The following is a 9,697-nucleotide window of genomic DNA, read 5'->3' on the forward strand; positions in this document are numbered from 1 at the left end:
GTTAGGGATCTTTACACAAGGGAAATGTGCCACAAGATAAAATATTGTTATAGAGAAGCAGAATGGATTAATTTAAGATGGATTAAAAGTAACTCACTGTGATGCAGAGCCTTGCTGGTTGAATTCTTCAGTTGCAGACAATAATAGGGCGAGCACATGGCCTCTTGATTATAGAGGAGAGAGTTTACAGCACGGTATTTCCAGTGATAATCCCAAGAGAAAAAAGCATATGTGAATTTCCCTTTTTATGGATTCTGGGGGATTGAAGTTCTGTCCAATTACTGAGGCAGAAACCCAGAAGCAATGTCCAATCTCAGATTAGGATTTTGATTCAAAACCTTTCCTGTTTCTAGATGCATGAGTCAACTGGTTTACCTTTTGGCTAGGCAGGGCCCGACTGAATTTTAATAATGTCTTTGCTAAGTATAAATACAGTCATTGTTTTGAAATGCCAGGGGAATGGTCATCCATTCAGTCTTGAATAGCTTAAGTTCTTGCTTTGTATTGTGGTTGGGCAGGGCCTGTTTGAATTTTCTTTGTCTTATCTAAGGTTTGAATGACTTAAGTTGTGTGTCTTTTGTCTTGGCGTTTCAGGTCTCAATACTAAGTTTTGTTCTTGCAAACTGGGGTAGTATCTTACAGAGAAAAGTTCTGTTTAACAGCAATACCAAACCTTTATGGTGCATATTTTGCAGAGAAAAGTTCTGAATAGATACTGGGCTACACCTAGCCATTCTTTTGTGTTCACTGAATAGAGGCAACACCTTCTGAAGGCAGATGGCCAGCTGGAGTCTGTTAGAAACACACTAGTTCAAGCAATAATTTATATTTCTAAATTCAGAAAAAAAAATCAATCATATCTTGGTTCAGGCAACAGTCCTTTATTTTATAATTGTTAAATCCAGCCAAAATTAATCATTCATGCTACACCATGTGACCAAGAAGGCATAACATCTAGTGAGCAGAAGTGCACTTGAGGGTGGAAATTGTTTGACACAGGTGAATGAGATTGTCGACTCTCTGCTTGGATAGAACAGCTTGACCTTGAACGGTGTCTAAAACTACTCTGATTAATTCCAAGACTTGAGATGGCTGTAAATGTGACTTTTGGCAGTTAATGGCAAAACCCTAGAAGCTTGAGGAGACAAGACTGTTGAGTTTATGTCAATCTTGAGCTTTCTGCAATAATGAACTTTGATCAACCAGTTGCCTAAATATGGAAATACGTGAAATCCCCTTACGCGTACGGGGTGTTGGCACTATCACTAGGCACTTTGTGAAGACATGAGTAGTAGAGGCTATACCGAATGGCAAGACTTTGCATCAGAAATGTTGAGATCCTATGCAGAAGCAGAGGTACTTCCTGTGCGCAGGTAGGATGAAAACACGAATGTATGCTTGTTTTAGATCTAGAGAGCAAAGCCAATTGCCTTTTTCTAGTAGGGGTAGGAGGGTTCCCAGAGAAACCATGTGAAAATTCTTCATCAAGTATTTGTTTAAGCCTCAAAGATCTAGAATGGGTCAAAGACCAAATACTTTGAATAGAACCCATGGCCTCTCTCCTGCCAAGGAACAGGTTCTACTGCATTGTGTTGGAGAAGTGCCAAGAGTTCTTGATGAGGGAGGGTCTTTTGGAGGGAGTTCAAGAGAGACTCTTTTGGCAGGTGGTTTGAAGGCTTTTGAATCCCAACATAGGGCATAAGCCTGAGAGATAATTCAAAGCACCCACTGGTCTGTTGTGATAAGCGTTAAATGCAAGGGAAAAAAAGAGCAATCTGTCTCTTATGGGGAGACTGGGAGGTAGAGTCAGGGGAATGCTGGCAATGCTTTCTAGAAAAGAATCAAAAGGTCAATTACTGCTTCCTCCGAGAATGAGGTTGTGATTTTTGTCTTTTGTCGTTTTGCACGGGAGCACTGATTAGCAAGTTGAGAGAATGATGAAGATAGCTTATTGTAAAGATGTCCTATATTAGCTGTGTTAACCAGCTAGTGCAAGCTGGTTATAGCAGCCATGAAATTCCCCTCCCGTGACACACCCCCTTCCAAAAAAATATTTAAAAAAATTAACGCATGCTTAGCAAGCAGAAGAGGCATAATTTTCTTGTGTAGTGGCATAGTAAGGTGGGCGGACCACCCCAGGCACTATCTTGGCAGGGGCACCAGTGCCTCTCCTCCTCTCTACCACCTCATGTACCTTTTGAAATGTTCGCTGGCATGAGCAGCATCTTCCACCTCCTGCTCGCACCGGCCTCGAGACCAGGATGTGACGTCAGAAGAGAGCAGAGGCCGGCACGAGCAGAAGATGCTGCTCATGGGCGCCACTTCCCTGGCTGCCTCCCTCACTACACTTCTGATAAAAGGGCCCCTAATATGCATTAAAACTGTTAAAAAGTTATTCTGGAAAAATCACTGAAATCTTGGTAGCCTATACCTTTTATAATAATAATAACTTTATTCTTCTATACCGCCACAATCTTGCGACTTCTAGGCGGTTTACAATCAAGAGAGCTGGACATTCAGCGAATTACAGTGTGCAGATATTCAGAGGAAATACAGAGAGCAGAGACTTCAAGAAAGCAAGAATGTAGAAATACAATTTGTTGAGCGAGAGTATAGGATATACAGTTTGGTAGGTAGTGTCCGAGAGGACCTGTTTGGAATAAGCCGCATGTTTCAGGAAATACAGCGAAAAATTGCAATATGATAAAGATAACAGTTTATATGTATCACAGTACCGTGAAATTCAAGTGGACTAAGGAGGGGAGAGGGAGGAGGGGTAAGAGGACGGGGGACCGTTATTGGGGAGAGAGAGGGGAATGGGTCAGTTGTTTAGGTATTTCAGGAACAGGTATGTTTTTAGGCGCTTCCTAAACTCCCCGTAGGTAGTGGGCGAAAGCAGTTGATCTAGGTCTTTACCCCATAGGGCTGCTTGGTGAGAGAGAAGGTGTTTGTGGCATGAAACAAACGCCGCGGCCATTTTGGTACAAGCACCGAGTGGTCGCCACATGGGAAAGAGCCGCACGAAGGCACCCATTCAACCCTGCATTCTAGGTCTACACGAAACCACTTGTGGATATAGCCCAACAACAAAGTTCAGGAACAGGGGACATCAAAATACAACAACTGCGATCACTTTGTTGTTCTGTAGGGACAAACTTAGAGTAACAATAACAAAACACTGTTATAAGATATAAGCTTTGAACACCATCAGATTCCATCTGAAGAAAGAAGCCTATCTGGTTTTAAAAGTACATAGCAATATAAAAAAAAAAAAAACAGGAATCTTTTGGTGTGGTCCTTTTTTTATTGATGCAAACTAGAGCTGTGTAATGTCACTTAACACCATGGGGTACAGAAAGAGTGTATGTGTGCAGAGTATGCAAGAAAAACAATTTTACAATCCATAATATTTCAATTATTCTCTTTAAACAGATATCTAAATTGTCTATCACAGAATAATATTCTTGGAGTCAACACAGTGAAATATATACAGTTAAAACATCAGTTTTAATCACATGGTAATATCTCATGGGTTCTTGATAGACAGGACTGAAGGAAGTTTTAGGTGAACAAGTCTACAAATGCAACCACAATTAAGTTGCTATTGCATGACCTCTTCCTTGGCAATCCCCAGGTTTGTTCAATCATTCCATGAAGCCTGAATAATGAAAAAGTTGAAAATCCCTGCCTTTCCACAACAGCTTCCTCCCTTTTTCCTTTGGCTTCAATATTACATACATTTTTGCCTATTTTATGTATCTTAAGTAACAAAGCACTGATTTAAAAGAGCCATGAATCACTGCTTTTTCAGAAGCACATTCAGAAATACTGATATAAAATCTATGCTTATTCCCCCAAGAAAATTAAAATAAAATAAGTAAAAATCACAAGAACTAATGTAAAATTAGGAAATTTCTTCACATAGGTTTCCAAGAAAAACTATACATCTATGATTGGAACAAAACGTGCCCATTTTTTGTGCAAGCGTAGACTTTAAGTAATACAGTAGCAAAAATAAGGTTCACAAAAAATAATTAATATTTAAATATTTAATTGATAGTGTGAAAAACAATTTTAAAAAATGTGTTTTCTATGCAAGACAACATACTAGCAAAAACAAAAGCTGGTAGTGGCATGGATGGATCTACTTAATTAGGCATACCCCATTTATACATAAGAATTAACTTTTCAATGAGTCTTGCCTTTACTTTCTTACTGGGCCTACTGAATACAAATTTTTCCCAAACTGGACCATACCAGCTTCCATTAGGATTCAGTTTAAGGATGACTATCCTTATGAAACCCCAAGGTTCCAATACGAGTAACAAAAAAACAACCCATTATTCCTACTGTGATGCAACTTTGTTTCTCTCACTGTGTCCCTCAATATTAAATCTCTCTCATCAAATTTCCATTTCCTATCATAACCTGACAGATAATACTTGTAATATAAATAATGGTGCTTATAACAGGTACAAACCAGTTCTGTTGTTCTAGGCACCAACAAAAACCACTTCAATACCAATTAACAACCAAGAGAATGACTGAAAATAGGAACTGCAATTATGTTATCATATCAAAGTAATACATTTCAATTTCATTCTGCAGCCAACATGCAAAACATGTATGAGAATCAACACCACAATAAAATGGAAAAAAATGCATTTTTAAAGCATGTTAATAAAATTTGTGCCCACCAGTTTCTCATTCTTTTCTGTATTCACAACCTCCTTGAAAGCACATGAATCTATCTAATAGAAAGTCAATAGATACATACTGAAAACATTTTCTTTAGAGGGAATATTCTACTCAAAATCTTTATGGCTACATTAATCACAACAACCTTCTTTCCATTACAGTTTGGAAGGCATTAAAAAGCATCAGTTTTCCCTGAAGTGCTGATGTGCAGTTTCCAACCAAAGCGGAACACTGCTAGCATACTTAAAGCAGTAGTCCTAGGAAAAAAAAATGTTTTTAGATAATGTAGCCGACAGATAAGCATCGTTATAATCCATTTTTCATTTTCATTTCTATTTCTGAGAACATATGATTTAAAGATTTTTGAAAGGTCTACCCATCTAGCTATTATGTATCTAAGCATAAAGTAGCACTTTTATAGCTGTCTGCCTTCTTGGATTTCCATTCCTTCATACTGATCCATGACCATAGCACAAATTGCTGTTGAGTGAACTTAAGAATCTTAAAGGGGACAAGCAGAGAGAAGGAACAAGTGAAACAGTAGTTGCCCCACACTACAAAAAATGTTTTACTGTACTAATATTCCAACAACCTCAAACAAAAAATTTGACCCAAAGCAGTTTACAATAAACAAAGTAACTGAATAATCAAATATCTCTGTATGTATTATGGCAACCTGCTGAGAAATGGAGGACATAAGTACTGAAAACATAAATCCAAGGAGGAAGAAACCAGATACAAACTGAAAAGTTGATATTTTGAACACTGAGTCTTCAAAATATGGGACTTTGCAAGCAATGGGGCGTGGGGAAATGATTTAAAGAATGGGTGTAATAGCAAAGATTATGAGGGGAAAGGCATTAGAGGGAAACCATAACTGGCAAAATAGCAAAGACACAAAACAAGGTAAAATTAGAAACTAAAGGCAGCAAAAGTGGGACTGTTGTCAACAGGCAAAAGAAGCAAATGAAAGCAGTTCAAGAATGGGATCACAATTAAGTGAAGCATGTTGAGCAAGGTCAAAGAACGAGCGGGTGGAAAGAAATGAATTACAACGGGATGCTAAAAATAATAGGGGAAGGTGGAATAAGAAGAAACAACCTGAAACTGAATGCTCCACTTCAACGTAGTAAAAGTAGCATCCTCTATTGTGCCCGCGTTTAGGACAGGAATGCTTAGTGATTAGGGCAACATTAGACTACTCAGCGGCTTGGGATGAGCTATACTCTGTTAGAAACGCTGCCTCTGCCCTCGGGTTCCAGGGGTATCCAGGCACACCTAGAGGAATAATGCGCGAACAGGTAGGCAGGGGGGGGGGGAAGAGTCACCCGCGAGGAGGCAGCAGCGCCCAGAGCATCGGGCATGGGAGAAGGAGAGGGCGCTGGAAGACGAGATAACTAGGCAGAGAGAATGGGGAAGCGGGGAACTGTCGCCTTGCTCCGCCCGCATGCGCTGCCGCGCGCCACAGGCGCCCGAGCACGGAGGAAAGGGAAAGTGAGCGGCCCCCCGTCGCGCGGACAGCGAGGGACAGAGAACGCGCGCGCGCAGCGGCGGTTGCTTCGAGTTTCCCCTCCTCCCGTCACAGCCGCCTCACCTCTTCCTCCTCCGCCGCTTCCCGGGCTGCGCTTGCCGTCTCAGGCCGGGACTCCCGCGCCGCGCTCCAGCCGCCGTTCGGCCATCTTCCAGGCCCGCCGCCGGTGCGTTGTGCGAGAGGCTGGGGAAGGCGGGAGATAAGTGAGCCAGGAGGCGGAGCTGCCCGGACCCATCATTGACCGATAGCGCTGTACCGCCTTTAAGAGCGGGAGCTGCGAGGCCAAAGCCGGGGCAGGCGGGGCACCCCAGTTCGGGGATGCACCCGGGCCGTGAGGGGCAATGTTGAATTTAACCCCCACCCCCCCTTCCCGTCCCCTCTTCCCGAGCCACTGGTATTTTCCAGGCAGAGCAATGCGGGAGCAGGTTCAAACCATTTTTGGAGGAGAGGGGAGAGAAACTTGTGGGGTTTTCCGGCAAAGAGATGCAAAAGGTGATCAGCCCCACCCTACGAGAGAATGCATTCTTCCCGCGCTCTTTTATTTATTTAAAAAAAAAAACTTAGCATTCAGTTCCTTGCTAGTAGTTTGCTACAATCGTAAATATACATAGATGCCAAATCTTACTCATTAGGAATGTGTCTCTCTGATTTGGAGACTTTGAGGCTGGCACATTCAGAGCATGAATGTCAAATGCACTTTTCAGTTACTTTATTTTAAATACCGCAGTTATTAACAAGATTGTTAAACCAAAGCGGTTTCCTGATCACCGCTTTTATAAGAAGCAAGCTTAAGAGAAGAAAAGCCAAGTGGCATTACCAAATAGAAAGACATCTATGAGCGTAATTTCAAAGTGTTTTCGGATGCTTACTGCCTCCCCCTACTGGATCCATTTTCTTTCTACATAAAAGTACAGGGGCAGAAAAAGCTGTTGCTCAGTGGCTGAAAGTATGAATGGAAAGCAATTTCCAGCCCAGATAATTACCCCGCTAACTGCTTAGTTGCCTGAACACAGTCCTTTTAATTCTGCTTTCAACAACAAAATTATTGGTGCCTTCGGTTGTGTGGTTGTTGTTTTGTTTTTGGTTGTTTTTTTTTTACATGTTCTAGGGGTTATTTGGGGCACTGATTCAGAAAATTGCATTGGCTAGACCACATCGGCTCTAGTTTCTTAGATATGGTTGAATTTATTAATTTTTTACCGCTAGTTAAAATATCTCTTCTGCAGACTCTAGATGTCATACCTAGCTTTCTTTTTTTGAATAGGAAATTTATGTATTTAAATTACCCACATTTTGTGTGTGTGTGTGTGTGTGTATAAAGACCTTTGTTTCACAACTATTCATTTACTTCCTTTCCACACTGGCATAAAAATGTAAAGCTCAAATGGCAAAATTGCCTTTGTTCTATACATATTTATGTGCAAAAAATTTAGATGGTAAACACGGTTTCCTTAGACTACATAATTTGTATTTCAAAGGTTTCTCAACCTGATCTGTTTAAAACAGTTGCACATAGATTTACATTCTAACAGGTTTTCCAACTTTGTCTTCTGTTACTTAGGGCTCCTTTTACAAAAGTACATTAGGGCCTTAACGTACGGAATAGCGCATGCTAAAATGCCCCGCGCGCTAGCCACTACCGCCTCCTTTTAAGCAGGCAGTAGTTTTTTGGCTAGCGTATGCTATAGCGCGCGCTAATCTTGTGTGCGCGCTAAAAACGCTAGCACATCTTCGTAAAAGGAGCCCCTAGTTTCTGTTTTTGTGTACAAGTTAGCAGATATAGTGAGAATGTTTACATATTTCCAACTGTAGTTTTATATCCAAAACATTGGCTTGTAAAAGGTAAGTAACTTAACTGTATAATAGTTATGATCGTATGGGAGGTATGTGTATATTCACACTCATATCATTTCATTTTTGCAGATCGCACACTAGAGGTTATAGCTACTTCAAGATGGAGCTGCTTGAATCACCCGACATATTTTGCTATATTTCTGGGGAGTACACACTGAAAGCAAGTAGGAAACCTATTTCTAAGTTTGTAAAAAGAGCATATGTAGTTTATTTTAGTGTCAAGCTTGGAGATCAAGATAAGCCATGGGACCTTCATATATGCAAAACTTGTACAGAGCATTTGCGCCAATGGACAAATGGAAAACGAAGCTGCACCTTCAAAAAGATATAAAAAGGATGGAGTCGGTCCAGAAGAAGGCTACTAAAATGGTGTGTGGTCTTCGTGATAAGGCGTATGGGGACAGACTTAAAGATCTCAATCTATACACTTTGGAGGAAAGGCGGAAGAGGGGAGATATGATAGAGACATTTAAATAACTACGTAATGTAAATGTGCATGAGTCGCATCTCTTTCATTTGAAAGGAACTCTGCAATGAGAGGGCATAGGATGAAGTTAAGAGGTGATAGGCTCCAGTCATATGAGGAAATACTTTTTTACGGAAAGGGTGGTAGATGTGGTTGGCTTCGGAGTAATCGGAAGAAATACTTTATTACAGAAAGGGTGGTAGATAGTGGAACAGTCTCCTGGAAGAGGTGGTGGAAACAGAGACTGTGTCTGAATTCAAGAGGGCCTAGGATAGGCACATGAGATCTCTCAGAGAGAGAAAGAGATAATGGTTACTGTGGATGGGCAGACTAGATGGGCCATTTGGCCTTTATCTGCCATCATGTTTCTATGCCTGAAATTTGGAGTACCAATGGTTTGGAGGGAACTGAAAAACCACTTTGATGACTTTTATAGACATCAATCAAAATAATCATGACAAGTGGTCTTACCCTGATCTACCTTCAACCAGGAGACCTGTTCTGCATTCGGATCTTGTACCTGTTCCACCTTTTCGTGAACTACTACAACTCTCAGAGGATGAGTTTTGCATGTCTGATATCGCACAAGGTAAAGAAAGTGGGGGCAGTGACAGTGATTCCCAAACAATTTCACATAGTGAATATTTTGACTAGAACGAATTGAGTGATCTGATCAGGGACTTAAATCTTTCCAAGGAATCTTCTGAATTGCTTGCCTCCAGACTAATGGAAAATAATTTACTTCAGCCTGGTACGAAAATTACATTTTATCAAAGGAGAGAAAAGGACTTGCTGGCATTGTTTACCAAAGACAACAACTTAGAATTCTGCAATGACATCAGAAACCTTCTGAAGAAAATGGGTCTTTTAGAATATAACCCATCGACAATTCAAAACATAGTTTGAAATGTGTTCTTTTAAATACCGGTAACAAATATGGTTTTATTCCAATCGGTCACTCCACCAGGATGAAAGAAGAGTACAAGGCCATCTCTTTAGTCTTGGAAAAGATAAATTACCAATGGGTGATTTGTGTAGACTTGAAAATGGTTAATTTTCTTCTTGGGTAATAAAGTGGCTACACAAAGTATCCTTGCTATTTATGCCTTTGGGATAGTAGAGCCAAATATGATCAAAGGACAAAAAAA

The 9,697-nt window shown here is 40.7% G+C and overlaps 1 protein-coding gene across 1 annotated transcript in view; it reads right to left on the reverse strand.

Moving 5' to 3' along the window:
- Nucleotides 1-6,595, reverse strand: part of NDST2 (N-deacetylase and N-sulfotransferase 2) — a 687,503-nt gene extending 680,908 nt beyond the window's left edge. Inside the window, 1 exon segment of the mRNA XM_033942504.1 lies at nucleotides 6,293-6,595. The gene's annotated coding sequence lies outside the window, so the exon portion shown is untranslated.
- Nucleotides 6,596-9,697: the final 3,102 nt, after the last annotated feature.

Source organism: Geotrypetes seraphini, chromosome 4, assembly GCF_902459505.1.
Source record: "Geotrypetes seraphini chromosome 4, aGeoSer1.1, whole genome shotgun sequence".
Taxonomy (NCBI): domain Eukaryota; kingdom Metazoa; phylum Chordata; class Amphibia; order Gymnophiona; family Dermophiidae; genus Geotrypetes; species Geotrypetes seraphini.